The 15,256-nt window shown below is 44.3% G+C and overlaps 1 long non-coding RNA gene across 1 annotated transcript in view; it reads left to right on the top strand.

Moving 5' to 3' along the window:
* Nucleotides 1–14,593, top strand: part of LOC125960540 (uncharacterized) — a 293,564-nt gene extending 278,971 nt beyond the window's left edge. Inside the window, exon 2 of the long non-coding RNA XR_007470319.1 lies at nt 12,842–14,593. This is a non-coding gene — a long non-coding RNA (uncharacterized LOC125960540). The remainder of the gene's footprint in view (nt 1–12,841) is intronic.
* The last annotated feature ends 663 nt before the right edge of the window (nt 14,594–15,256 follow it).

Here is a 15,256-nt window from a genome sequence, read left to right as displayed (position 1 = left end):
ATGGGAAATAGCCAGTAAGAGCAAGCGTGATTGGTGAAGGGATCTGAAAGAAACATCAGAGGTGGGGGAAAAAGTGGGACCTTCCGCTTGAGATTCTTAAAAAGATGACCTCAGGGGGTTAGTGAAGGGTTGGGCTCCAACCTGCTTGCTCTAAAGGCAGCTCATAAGGTACAGATGAAAAGAACTGTAAGAAGCATCAGCCATTATGATTGCTAAGCCAAGGAGATACTTTCGGCAACAAACCTCTTGCTGGACCTGTTTCAGGTTCTATTTTTCATATGGAATCAAAAACAACTTTACATACTTAGTTTCTACTAAATCCTTCCCCCTGCCCCTTGATGATGGAATGGCTTGAGAGTCCTGTCAAGAATCTCCAACAATCTCTGATGCTTGCAATATTCACATGCTCTACACTGTTCTTTCATAAAACAACACCCTCCAGAGTTGTTTGGTGATGAGTACCTAGACACTGGTGACCACATCCCTGTAGAGCATCTTTTTTTGTTTGTTTATTTTTTAGAGAATTGACGTTTGCTCTTTTTCTATATATTTACTTATTTATTTAGGCTGCTCCGGGTCTTTTTTTTTTTTATGCGGTTGCACTGGGTCTTAGTTGCAGCAGGTGGGCTCCTTAGTTGCAGCTCGCCAGCCCCTTAGCTGCGGCATGTGGGCTCCTTAGTTGCAGCATGCATGTGGGATCTAGTTCCCTGACCAGGGATTGAACCCGGGCCCCCTGCATGGGGAGCCCAGAGTCTTAGCCACTGCACCACCAGGGAAGTCCCTCCCTGTATAGCATCTTACATGTCATCTTACATGCTCACCTGGAGACACCATAAATACTGCTTGGTACTGTTAATTATCCAGGCAGGAGTCAATATCCCAATTGAATTTCAAACTCTAAACAGCAAAGTCATCATGCCACTTTGAACTTATGTGGGCCTCCTTTCTAAAGAACTCAAATTGATTTTTGAAAATCTTTCTAAATTAGTTATGCCTCAAACCTCCCAGAAGACAATTAGTAGCTATCATTTGCTGAATGATATCTACTACAATTAGTAGCTATCAATTGCTTCCTCTGTGGCAGGCATCCTTCTAAGCATTTATGTTGTATCACTTTGGGTAAATCATGTATCCTCTGTGAGCTTCAGTTCATCTGTAAAATGGGGAAAACACTGGAATCACAAATTCTGTTGCCCACAGGTAGCTAAGTAGAGGGAGTTAGGTGTAAACACTTGAGCAATTATTAAATGAGATATACCTGGCATTCTTGGTGGCTGAATCACTAACCTTGCCTCTTCTGTAGGCAGCTCCTGCCTTCCCACTTAGAGCAGCAGGAAGTGTGAGACATGCTTTCCTAGGCTCCCTTGCAGCTAGGATGTTGGCATATGAGCCAGTCTTGGTCACTTGTGAGCTCAGGGGGAAGTCAGTTAGGGACTTTTTTTTTTAAGTTTTACCTTTACAAGAAAGAGAAACCAATGGGAGGACATGCTTTCCTCTTCTGGATATGTGTCTGCATGTGACATGTGTGCCTTTTGGAGGCATTGGTAGAAAGGAGGGGAACATCACAGCTGACTTACTGAAGATGTCGGGGGAAAGGTGGAAAACATCAGTGGTGGGGGCAGCAGTCCTTGACAACATTTTTGTGCCACTGTATGAACCCTGGAGCTCCCCTACCTTAATTGAGGTAATATACCCTTACGTGAAGCTATTAGTTGGGTTTTCTATCAGTCACACTGAAATCATCCCCACGTCATCTTGACATACTACTGAGGGGCATTCCTCATCTAAAGAAGTCGGCTGCACTCAGTTCCTGCTGGTTGCTGCCAGATGAGGATTTTTCAAGAAGAGCTAGGAATCCAGATTTTTATATAAAACTCCAGATTTTAAAACGTTGGCTCAGATTAAAGGAATACGTGCAGGCCAAACAAAGTACACGTGGAAGCCAAGTTCAGCCCACAGACTCACTATTTTCAACCCCTGATCGACCTCTGACAGTTGTTGTGAGAACTGAATTAACTATGTTTAAAATAAGATCAGTAATAATAATAGCAAACACTCACATAGCACTTAATATGGTCCAGGTACCATTCTGCTTGCTTTACCAATCTAGTACTCAGATGTTAACCAGGTCTTACAACAACCTTACGGGAGATGTAACTGTTACTTCCACTTTACAGATAAGGAAAGTACGGAAAAGAGAAGTTGAGTAATTCACTCTGGTCACACAGTCATGATGAAGTAGAGCAGGAAGGTGAGCCTGGACCCAGGTAACCTGGCTCCAAATTTCACTACTCTTAATCAATACGTTATGCTTGTGAAACATTCAGTACAAATTTCTGCCCGTAATCGATACCCAGTCCATGTAAGTTCCCTTCCCCCATCCCCTCCAATGCTTTGAAGCAATTTCAAGAATAGAATTAGGGATTTGGGGGACTTCCCTGGTGGTCCAGTGGCTAAGACTCTGTGCTCCCAATGCAGGGGGCCCAGGTTCGATCCCTGGTCAGGGAACTAGATCCCACATGCCACAACTGAGTCCACATGCCACAACTAAAGATCCCGTGTGCTGCAACTAAAGATCCCACGTGCCACAACTAAGACCCAGCATGGCCAAAATAAATAAATACATTTTAAAAGAAAAGAAAGAATTAGGGATTTTTCTGATGCTAAAGAGGACAGCTTGGCATTTTAGATATTAATGACAGTTGTCATTTCAGTTCGGTGCCTCAAAAGCTGCCGTAATATCCAGGCAGGTGATCAGTATCATAATAAATGAAATCTATATGGACTTGACTGGAAGGTGGAACAGCTGTGATGACATTTGTGCTCAGCTTCTTGGCCACCAAACAACAGGGATGCTCTGAACATAATGAAATGTTGTATCTTCAGAAGAGGCCACCAACCTCCCATGGTGACTGCCACACTCCCAACGAGGACTCCTAGGTCGTGTGGACTGGATGGGGGGGAAGGATGGATGGATGATGGATTGGCTCCAAAGGTACACACATCTGCATATACGGGAGACAATGTTATTCTGACTCTTCCCTTAGAGTCAGTCCCAAGATAGATAGTCTCAAAGCTAAATCCATTTGGTGTAATTAACAACTGTAGTGCTTAATCAGTCGTAACCAAACATTCCCTAAAAATGGGCTCTTAGAGAAATGATTCCATTGAGAGAAATGCAACTCCAAAAATGTTCATAACAACATTGATGGGGGTGGGGGTGAGGGGAGTGTGGGAAAGCCATGCACCCAAATGTCCAGCAATAAAAAGTATATTTTGGTACAACCATAGGGTTGACTATTAGATCGCCATTAAAAACATTTCTTACAAAGGATGTACAAAAGAAAAATACTTATGAACCAATAATAAATGAGAAAAGGACACAAGTTGTTTATACAGCATATATCAAAATGCATCATTTAAATGAATTTTTCTTAAACAACAAAAAATACTGAAAATGACCCATATACTACACATAAATAGACCAACAAATATTTACTGATTACCTACTAAGTACTGTAGATGCAAAGTAATGACAAGAAACAAAAAAATTACTTCCTGTTTCCAAGAGCTTTCAAAATAATTAAGGAGATGAGATGCTCTCTAACAATTACATGGTAAAGAAATTAGGTGGTAGACGTAGAGAAGGAACGTATGGACACCAAGCGGGGAAAGCGGCCGTGGGGGTGGGGATGGTATTGTGCTGAACTGGGCGATTGGGATTGACGTGTATACACTGATGTGTATAAAATTGATGACTAATAAGAACCTGCTGTATATAAAAAAATTAAATTAAAAAATAAAGAAATTAGGTGGTAATTGGAATATGAACAATATGTAACAGTTGCTATAATACTCAGAGGAGAGAAAGATGACCTCTGGCTGTGGTGATCCAGGCAGGCTGTGAAGAGGAGAAGTGGGAGCTGAACCAGAGGTTTACCGGGATTTCAGGAAGCCAAAGGGCATTCCAGGCAGGAAGGGATGCAGAGTCTGTACTGATGCAGGTATGGAATCATGCAAGTTGTGTTTAATGTGATGTAGGGGAAAGAACTTAGGCCCTGAGCTGGAACCCTGGCTCTGTGATTTCTCCTGAATGACTTATGTTAATTAACTCTGAGGTCATAGGTTTTCCAACAATAATGCATCTTATAGGATCTTCGTGCAGATTAAACAAGATCATTTGTAGAAGATGCCTGGCCCATTAACTTGTTAAATGTTAATTTTTTGATATCTCTTTCTCTTCAGCTGTCTTTGTTCATTCATTCATTCAGTCAGTCAGTCACTTAGTCATCCATTCCCTCATTCGTTCGGCACGGGTTGAGCACCCATCTTGTACCAGCACTGGGCTGGTTATTGTCTGTCTGCTCCCATCCAGTTCCACTCCACACTCATCCCTGCCCTGTGCTGTGCCCCAGGAGCCTGACAACCGTGGACCCCATCACCCAGCCTCCCTTGCCCTCTAGCTTCCAGCTGGGAGCACTGGCAGGAAATCTGAGGCCAGGAGGAGAAAGAAGTTGGGCAATTTACCCCGTGTTCCACTTCCTCCCTGTCTGGTCTTGGGGGTGGTGGGTAGCCCCCCTTCCCTAGCACAGCTCCCAGCTTGTGTGGGACCCAGCTCCCTCCGCCTGCCCCTTCACACCTGGCGGGGGATGACAATCCCTGGGGCCCGCACCACGTCTTGTGGGCTCCCTTCATGCTGTACATGGTCTCTTTGTTCAGTCCCCTCCAGTTAAACTCTTCTGCGCTTCCTGCTCACTGGGACTCTGCTATACATGATGAAGAAGGCAGACAAGTCCTGGCCTCCTACGTTAATAGCCTCCTACAAAATAGCCACAGGTACTAAGAAGAAAATAAGGTAATGTGATAAAGAATGGTTGGGAGAGGCTACTTGAGGGGGATGACATTTAAAGAGAGACCTAAAGGCTGAGGGGGAGCCAGCAATCCAAAGATCTGGGAGACCCCTGTTTCAGGCAGAAGTGCATATGTAAGAGCGATAAGGTGAGGACAAGCGGGGGTGTTGGAATAATAAAAAGAGGCCAGTGAGGCTGGAAATTGGTGACCTGGGGGGTGAGTGGTGGGAGGATGGTCAGAGAGGCAGGAGGGGCCAGTCAGTGCTGGGCGTAGTGGGCCATGGAAAGGGATCTGGACTTAAAGACTAAGTATATTAGGAAGTCTTTGAAGGGCTGCAGGTTGGGGAGTAATTTGAGCCATGTTTTGAGTCTACAGTCTTCTACTGTGTGGGCAATGGATTGTACACCAGGAAAGAGTGGGAGGTTCTTGCTATGGTCCGGGCCAGAGTTGCTGGTGGCTTGAACTAGAGTGTTGGCAATGGCAGTGGAGACATGTGAATGGACTTGAGATCCATTTACACTGTGATCCTGAGGTATCATAATACTTCAGTTTTTCCCAACCAGTGTCCTAGATCCTTGGAGGATGGTGAGCACACTATATATTTTTTATTAATTTATATTTTCATTTTAATGATTATATATTTCAAAATTAGATGAACATATCCTGGATCATCTACATGCCCACCTTATAACAGAGTAGTATGATCACATAATTTCAGTGACTCCATTTCATTTGGATTCTAAGACCTCCACAGCACCAAATGATCGCCTACAATGACAGCGTTTAACATCATGTGATGATTTTATTAACACATAACACACACACACAGAAAAGTACGCCACTCACAAGTAAATAACTCAATACATTTTCACAAACTGAACGTCTCCATAACCAGCACACAGTTTAAGAACCTAACACTCCAGGAACTCCTCTGGCACCTTCTCCAGGCCACTCCCCACCCCACCCCCAGTGTAACTATCACCCTGATTTCTAACACCATAATTTAGTTTTGCTTGGTTTTGAACTTTACATGAATGCAGAGATGAGAGTTATGTGAGTGGGATGAAGCAGACCTCTAAAACTCCCATCGTGGTATGTGAGCAGCACGGGATTCCCACCAGGGACGGGCCCTCAGTTTCAGTTCATGCTTCCTGGGCATTGTGATGAAGATCTGACCTCAGACACTAGAACCCAAATTATCCCCAAGGCATGAAGCAACCTCATTAGCCTGGATCCCCATCAATGGACACGGTCCAGCACGGTCACATCAGTAGTGCTGCCTATGTATTAGAATGTCTGTTTATCATAGCGGTGGCTGTCATGCAGCATAATATTTTCCCACACCTTCTATGAGTCATGAGATGTTAAGAGTAAAATATTGATGTCTTGACTTTTGTCCTTGCTTTCCCAGGCTGCACTCCAGCAGCTTTCCCAGGTCCAGACCAAAAGGTGTTTTCATTAATCCAGATGAAAAGTCCAGCTGAATCTGCCTCTAGTCACATGTAGGCCCCGACCCCTGCTCCCCCTGTCCTTCATTACACTGCCAGGGTCAAAACAGGGAAGCAGGCAAGATTTGGTTTTGATGCTTTCTTTTGCTCATTCCAATTCTGGCCCCTCCCATTAACTCCAGTGACCTCATGCCTCCCACTGGCCCCAGAGTCCCTCACCGGAAGCACGCACAGCCCCACCCATCATAACATAGCCCTCCCGCCTCCCATTCTCTCCCAATTCTGCTTTCTGCTATGTGACAATGCGTGGCATCAGCTTAATCCAAGGAATGCCCATGATGGTTTAGTAGAAAGAGCTCTGCATTTGAGAGTTAGGAGGCCTGGTTCTAGTTCTAACATTACATCAGTTAGGATAGTTAATTAGCTGAAAGTGATAGAATTCAACTTAAGTAAAAAACAAACCAAAAATCCAGTACTGAATGAGTGCCTTCGGGGGTCAGTGATCAGATACAGCTATATCAGGGTCTCTAACAACGTCATTAAGACAGACTCACTCTCTCCACATCTTGACACTGCTTTCCTTGGCTCTCTGCCAACAGTCCTATCCTCCCAGCAACCCCAAGGGAGCACATGAATTTCTCTATTCCAAGGTCCTGAAATCAAGTCTCGTTAGCTTTGATTGGCCTCCTGGGAACCCATGTCCTGATGCTCTGGTTGGTGAGGCCCAGCTCACTTGCTCATGGTGGATTTGGGGGTAAAGTCAGCACCACCCAAAATGCTAGAAGTGAGAGTGGGAAGGGCTGGTACCCCAGAAGGACTGAGGCCGGCAGCAGCCACATGCGTCCTCTCCAGTCATTAATTAATCACAAGAGCTTGACAAATCTTTCCACCTCTGGGACTGGTTTCTCAACTGCAAAAAGAGAGGGATGGACCCTCCAGCTTCTAAGATCCCTTCTACTTTAACACTTTATGATTCCACCTAATTTCTCATGGGCATGCTACGTAGTGTTTTTACCTCTTAGAGAATAATTTCTTAATCCAATTAAAATGGGGCACAGCAGAGACTTAACCACCAATGTGATAAGCCATTTGGAAGGGGCAAGCCCCACCATAGTGCAGGCCTTCCCCATGCTCTCTGCAAGATCCCTGCCCCGTGACCCCGTAAAGAAACAAGCCAGAGAGGTTGGTGCCAAGGGAGAGAGAGGGATGCAGTTGGAACCAGCCATTCATTGATTAATTCAACCAGTAATTATTATGCACTTCCTGTATCTCAAGCACTGTACTAGGCTCTGGGAATGAACGTGAGCAAGGAACAGCCCCTGTTCTCTAAGACAACAGTCTTGAGGTGGGCACAGACAAGCAAACCGCTGATTGACAGTTCAGAAGGTCAAGGGCTGTGGCAGGATGGTAAGGTGACTCAGATGACGGGCACGTAACCCACTAGGAGATAGATAGGGTTTAGGCCCTGAGGAGCTGAGAGAATAATCAGGGACGTTGTTTCTAAGGAGACCCTGAATAGGGTCTGGAAGGCGAAAGAGAAGAATTTAGCCAGTTGAGAAAGGCATTCACAATGCAACAAGTTGGGGCAGTCTTGGAGCGTTGCAGTTTGTTGCAAGTGGCTGCCACTGTGGAGTTTAGATGGGGCAGTGGCAAGAGGGAAGGTCAGGCTTCATGGTAGGGAACTGGAGTACCAAACCAAGAAGGTGGATTTTTATCATGGAGGCACTGAAGAGCCACTGAAGGATTTTAAGCAGGAGGGTAACACAACATCTCTCATTTTTACAAAGGATCTCCCAGTATCGTGTGGGGTCAGGGAGACATAAGACCAGTTGTCTTCAAGAAGTCTGTGATCATACCATTATAATGATAGAGAAAGGACTTCATGCCCAGTGTCTGACCGCTTGCTTCTGTAGTTTTTGTGTTATGTATGTCTGTTTATTCACACTTCACCTTGTTCCACGTAAAGCTCGCTCTTCAGAAAAATGCCTGCACCTGGGACAAAGACTTTTAAAAAGCCCATCCCTGTAAGATCTGTAAGTCTCTGCTGAAAATCTGATCACACCTCACACCTGATTATAAAACAACTCAAGATCTCTGCAGCCCCCAAATATTATGACAAGGATTTAACAATCCATCAGCATTCAAGGGGCAAACCTGGGACCTTCTGCTGGCTGCTCAAGGAGCCTTCTGGGTCTGCCTCCTGCGGAAAGGAGAAAGTTCTATATTCCTCAGAAAATTGCTCTGCACAAAGGAAATCATGGCTCCCTGCACACCCAGGCTTGAGAGGAGATTATTCCTAATGGCATAAATCCTCAGAGCATCACGTGTCTGCAAGAAAAGCAGAGATGCATCTGAATGCCAGGGCTGCCTTAGACCAAAGAGAAACAAGGAAGAGTACTAATTGAGCTGTGAAAACAACATCTACCCAATCAACCTAAAACGTGGTCTGGAGAACAGGTGGCTTCCCAAATCTGTCACGAATTAATGAATAACTGAAAAAATGGCTGATTTCCATAGAAGTCTGACATTCTCAGTCCACTACAAGGACAGTCAATTCTTAATCATGCGGGATAACAGGGACCTTTGCCAAACATCCTGCAGGATGAGGAATAATTTTTTTAATTTATATTTGGCTTAGAAGTGCATTCCTTTTTTTTTTGTACTAGCTTTAACTTTCAAGCTCTGTTTCACTGAAGATTAAGTAGCAATGACAGTGACCATGACAATCTCTCCTTAGAATCTGTCGCAATTTTCAAAGCTTATTTATATCCACTGTCTCATTTGAGCTTCTCAATAACCCAACTCAGTGACTTGATTAGCAAATGCCCACATTACAGACGAGGGACTGAGGCTCAGAGACGCTCCACAGCTACTAAAGCGGTCTAGCTGGGTCTTGAACCCAGGCTTCTAACTTGAATCCAGGATTTTTTCTAGGAGGGGGTGAAAGAAGCCAAAACAAAACAAAAAACTGGGTTGCAAAAATAAATGTTGACGCGAAGCTTTACATGAGGATGAGAAATTAGTAACAAAGAGGCCATTTTTCATGTGGACTCAAAATGTGAGTTCTGGGTTTTTTTGTTTTTTTGTTTTTCTATTTGTACAAGAGCTTTGTTGTTTTAAAAGGCCCTTTCTTCTCATTCGAAATGAGCAAATACCTTCTGACAGCCATGCAATTAGCAGGGCCTTCAGATATTGATTTCCTCTCGGCATCACCCTTTTTCATAGGGCTCCACACAGGCTCCTGATAGAAAGGAAAGCTGGAATTTCTGAATTGGCCTCTGAAGTAATTTAGCTGTTTCCCATCACCATCTCTCAGCTGCATTCCCAAGGCTTCTTCCTCCCTCCTCAGCCACATCTAAGGGTGATTGCTAGGCAGGGATTCTAAGGCAGGGATTTTAGAAAGGGGAGGGGGAGCGGAAAAGGGACTGGGAACATGCAAGGAGAGAGGAATGAAAAGAAAGAAAATCAATCCCTGGATGGAAATCCAACAAATTCTTGTGTAAAACTTATATTTCCCCTTGAAGAAAGGAGAGGGGTTGGTGCATAAAACAGAAATTACCAATGATACTACTACCATGATTCCTTCACTCATTCCACAAACATTTACTGAGATCCAGCTGGTACCAGGGACTTTCATAGGCTCTGAGAATGTACACAAGTGGCAAACACCAATATAATCCATACCTTTATTGAGGATATAGTGTTCCCCAGGAAGCTGACTCTGAGACCGATTAGAATGCATACATCACATTACAGAGTGCTCTTAGGATTAACACCCATGGAGGGAAGGAAAGTAAGCAGGAGTGAGCCCAGAATGCAGTCAAAATATGAAACAGTCTCAAGGGAAGCCTGGGCCAGCCCTACACAGGGTTCTAAAGAGGAATGACCTTTCAGAGCTGTTCCCAGGTGGGTGAGAGGCCAGGCCTTCACACCCCCATGTACATCAATCATTGAAAGGGGGTGTGGCCTTGGGGGAGCAGTTCTCTTCAGCTGAGGCAAGGCCAAGGGGGTCACACTTCCATCAGTGGAGGCAACAATAGCCTTTAATCCTGAAGGTGGATCTGAGTGGCTCATCAGAGCCTCCAGCACATAAAGTCTGGTAGAGGGGGCAGCAGCCATAACATAATCACAGAAAAATGTATAATGCACTGTGATCGGTGCTACAAAGGAGAGGTACATGGTACCTTGAGAAAGTGCAACCAAGAGTAAAAGGAGGGGTTGGGTTTCAGGCATGGGAAGCACATCTGCAAAGCCCTGGATTGGGAGGGCATGGGAAGGGAAATAGGTTGGAGAGCTTCTCTGAAGGGAAAATGGTTGAGCGTTCACCACATGCCAGGTACATGTTGGGCACTTTTGATACATCCTCTAGCTCACTTCACAACAACCCCATGAGGTAGGTATTGTTCCCAGGTCCTTCTAGCATCTCTTGAGATCAAAGAACAATATTCCCTGGAAACATGTGAAGCCAGAAGTGACAGGCCCGATGGTCATGGAGTCAAAAGCACAACCAATTGATGGGGGCTGAGATCAAACTAGCCAGTTCTCTGAGCAGAGATAGGAGTCATAAGGAAAACAGAGACGCAAGCTGATCTAGGACTCCTTTGTGGAATATGAAAAAGGAAAGCAATCAATATAAACTGAAGACCAAAGCAAGGTTTACTAAATTTACACATAATAGCATTGATCATTATAAAAAAAATTCAATACAATTTTAGATTTGATTTACTCCTACATTCATTTAGCAATGTTGCATTTTGGGAACTGCAGAAATCAAGTAGACTGTGCTGAAACATAGAGTAAAATGACTCAAGGCAACTAATAATACATTGTAATGAAAGAGGATTTTAAAAAATATTTTTGGTAAACAATTATGTAGCTGATTTCTATATCTGATGGGTGCAAAATCTGTTGAAATAAGGCAATCTGCAACACAAAAATCACATTGTGACAATTTCTGTTTTTTCATTGGAAAAGCTATGTATATGTAAGCAAAATTTGCATAGCAGAAGTCCCCACTTGAGTCTTTGCTGTGTCTACTGCAGACCTATGGTAATATTGGCCAGAAGGGCACATCTTGGTGGGGGGGTGGGCGGCGGGGGGCATTAGAGAGCCTCCCTGGAGAGAATTCATCCCAAACTAAGGCAGTGGGAGCCTGGAAATCTGTGATTTAAGAAGATAGGATTGAGAAAACCTGTTTTGGTGTCAGACCGGGGTTTGAGTCACTTCCTAGCTATGTGACTTCAACCAAATTACTAAACCCCTGCTAAGCCTCAGTTTTCTTGTCTATAAAATGGGCTGTGAGAACCCCTGTGAAGTTTTGAAAGTTGAGCAATTCTCAACATTTAGAAATGGAACACCAAGCATGGGTATTAATATGAGAAAGTTCTCTTAGTGCTACTAAAAGAATAGTCCTCAGACTCACAGCAGCACCTTGCAGCTTTGTTAGAAATGCAAATTATCAGGCTCCATCCCACACCAGTCCTGCTGACTCAGAATCTCTGGAGGTGGGAGCCCAGAAAACTGGGTTTGAGCAATTCTCCAGGCAGAGTGACCAAGCGTCCAAGTTTGCCCCAGGCAGAGGAGCGTCCGTCGAAGACGAACTTCCAGCGTGAAAACTGCAGAGTCCAGGGTGATCTGAGGTGGAATGGTTACTCTAACTCCACATGATTCTCATGTGTGCTAAAGTCTGAAAACCACTGCTCTAACATATGTATGCATATTTTTAAATTAATATAATATAGTGGACAACACACTTGAAGATTGCAGTGAAGATTTCCACAAATCCCTCGGGGACGGCTACAGATTACTGCTTTAAGGTAAGCCAATATGTATCCAGCATCCTTTACAGGTCAAAAGTTTGGACGGATGCCCTTTGTTTTACCTCTGTGATCATACAGCATCCTCAGGGAGGTAGGTATTTTAATCCTCACCTAGAAAAGTGAGATTTAGGGACTTCCCTGGTGGTCCAGTGGTTAAGAATCCGCCTTCCAGTGCAGGGGATGCGGGTTCGATCCCTGGTCGGGGACCTAATATCCCACATGCAGCGGGGCAACTAAGCCTGCGTGCCCCAACGAAGAGCCCGCACACGCCGCAACGAAGGATCCTGCGTGCCACAACTAAGACCCGACGTAGCCAAAAAAATAAATAAATAAAAAAATTTAAATAAATAAATAATAAAAACCACCATAGTCAAAAGAAAAAAGAAAGAAAGAAAAGAAAAGAAAAGAAAACTGAGATTTAAAGACGTTAGTAACCTGCCTATAGGATCATCAGTAAGCCCAAGGGCTTGGGGTTCCAGGACGTCACTTTCTAGAGCCTGTGTTGGTTCCATTAAATCCATGTTTTCTCAAGAGTGGAATGCAACTTACCAGGGAAGGAGAGATGATTTAATGTGTTAGGGGAGATGATTGTAGAAGGTAGACAGGGCAGTATTAAATAAGATATCACATTGTGAGAAATAATGCTAAAAATTGCTGATGCTTATATAACCCTTACTATGTATGTGCCAGGCACTGTTATGAGTTCTATCTTCAGTTCTACAGATGAGAAAACTGAGGCACCAAGGTCATACAGTTAGTAGGTGATGTGGCCCTGGAATTAGAACCCAGGCATCTTGACACGGAGTGCACTACTGAGCTATTTGCCTCTTCCTTTATAATTCTTTCAATCCCATTCCACGAAGGAAGTTCAGGTTTAGAGCTGACTCGTCTTTCTCATCTTTCCAATATTTGCTAGTTTCTCTCTAACTAGAGAGCAAACTGCAGGCTCAGAACCCTCTGTTTGGCTGACATTGTATTTGTTCCTATTGGATACCATCTATGTATAGTAAATAATATTGGACTTCCACTCAGGCAGAGACATAAAGTTCCTTTTACTTAAGGGAAAAGTGAGTTATTGAAAGGAAAAATTTAAGTTGATAATAAAAACAGAGAATTGTGAAGGTGATACCCAGTGGTGTGTGTGGTACTAGGATGGAGGGAAAAGATGAGAAGGAGGTGAATGAGTGACTGTATTGGGGGTGGTACTGCATTTCGGCACGATGCTCCACTGGTCTCCATTCTCAAGCTTTTTGGGTTCTCTGAGTTCTCCTGCTATTTTAAAGAACCAGGAACTGCTGACAGGAAGGTAGTCAGCATTCTTTAGAAAATACTTTCCCATTTCACTACTGGTTCTCCTTGTTTTCTTCTGCTCAGACTTTCAAGCCTCCTTGAAATTTTTCTCCCAGGGAGCCCTGATGCAGGAACCAGGATCTCTGCACTGGAAAAGTATGGCAGCAGAGTCTTCTGCTGTTCATTTTTAGTTCTCTCTCTTTCCTGGGTACATTGGAAAACTACACCTCCAGGCCTCCATATAATTAGGTGTGTCTGTGAGACCTGATTCTGGCCAATGAGCTGTGAAGAGAAGTGATGGGCAACATTTGAGAGGGAGTGTCTCTTCCTCTGTGGCAGCGGCCTGGGAGCTCCATGGTAGAGTCACCAGATGCAAGCTGACTGGGTCCCTGAGCTCCCACTTGGAAAGAAGCTACCCCAGATATTCAACAGACCTGCAGTTGATTTGGGTGGGTGAGAAATAAACTTCATATGTGATGCCACTGAGATAGCAGGGGGTGGTTTGTTACCACACTTGACCTAGCCTTTCCTGGCCAATACAAGCACATCTCATCAAGATATTATTTATTACATTAGAAAGCACTTTCCACTAATGGGAGAGTATTTTTCTCTAGAGTACAAAGGAAATTCCTAAAATGTTCAAGAGGATTTTGCAAACAGGGATTACTTGAAACTGTAGGACTTGAGCCTTCAACAAATGGTCCCAACACACTGGGACCCCAGGCAGGATTGGGGGATGAGGGATGTGGAGGATACAAAGGAAAGTTGAAAGAATGTTGCAAATTCTATTTTTAAGAAAATATGCCTTTCCCAGAGCCAGCCCGCCTCCAGCTTCGAGGTTGACAGAAGCGCTCAGCATGATGCTGGTAGATAAATGTGGGAGTCGTTATCCTCCTCTGAAACCAAGGGTGAAAATCATTTGCTGCTCTGGGAAGGTTCCTATTTGCTTCTGTTGTCAAAATTAACCCTGCAGGGCTTTCCTGGTGGCGCAGTGGTTGAGAGTCCACCTGCCAATGCAGGGGACACGGGTTCGTGCCCCGGTCCAGGAGGATCCCACATGCTGCGGAGCGGCTGGGCCCGTGAGCCATGGCCGCTGAGCCTGCGCATCCGGAGACTGTGCTCCGCAACGGGAGAGGCCACAACAGTGAGAGGCCCGCGTACCGCAAAAAAAAAAAAAAAAAATTAACCCTGCAGCCTTTCACAGAACCAAAGAAGACACTTCTCCTGTGTGTGAGTATATTTTCTTACTGTCGTTGTCATTTTAAAAATCATGTAAAAAACTCTTACCCAAGGCTCTATCTAGTTGAGCCTTCTGCATTCTTAAAAGTAGTAGCATGATTATGAGAAACTATACATGCAAATGTCTTTATTTTATAAAAACGAGGCTCCAGATTGGCTCAATGATTTTGCATGTTGTCAAACAGATACCCAGCAGGTGATACTTAATGCTCACAATAGCCACCATGTCAAGAGCACCCTCTGTACTAAACACTACGCCTGCCCTTCAGAGACTCCTCCCAACAAGGTGCATATTGATATTGTTCTCAATTCAGGCATGAAAGAAGGTCCAGCACCTTGTATAAGTCACACAGCTAAATGAGTGCCAGAGGCAGGATTCAAACCCAGGCCTATCTGACTCCAAAGCCTATGCTCTTCGTGAAATCACAGGCATGGCTGTGGCTCTCTTTCAGAGGAGGAAAGGACACAGGGAGGTTAGGCTGTTTGCTGAACATCCCCTGTGAGATCAGTGAAGCAGCCTGGCAGCATCAATAGTTCATTAAGAACTTTTATGTTGGGAACATATTTATTTTTAAAACTGCTTAATATGCTACTTCTGGGACAGAGAGA

This window comes from Orcinus orca, chromosome 11 (assembly GCF_937001465.1).
Source record: "Orcinus orca chromosome 11, mOrcOrc1.1, whole genome shotgun sequence".
NCBI lineage: Eukaryota > Metazoa > Chordata > Mammalia > Artiodactyla > Delphinidae > Orcinus > Orcinus orca.
This window is presented reverse-complemented; position numbering and strand designations above follow the sequence as displayed.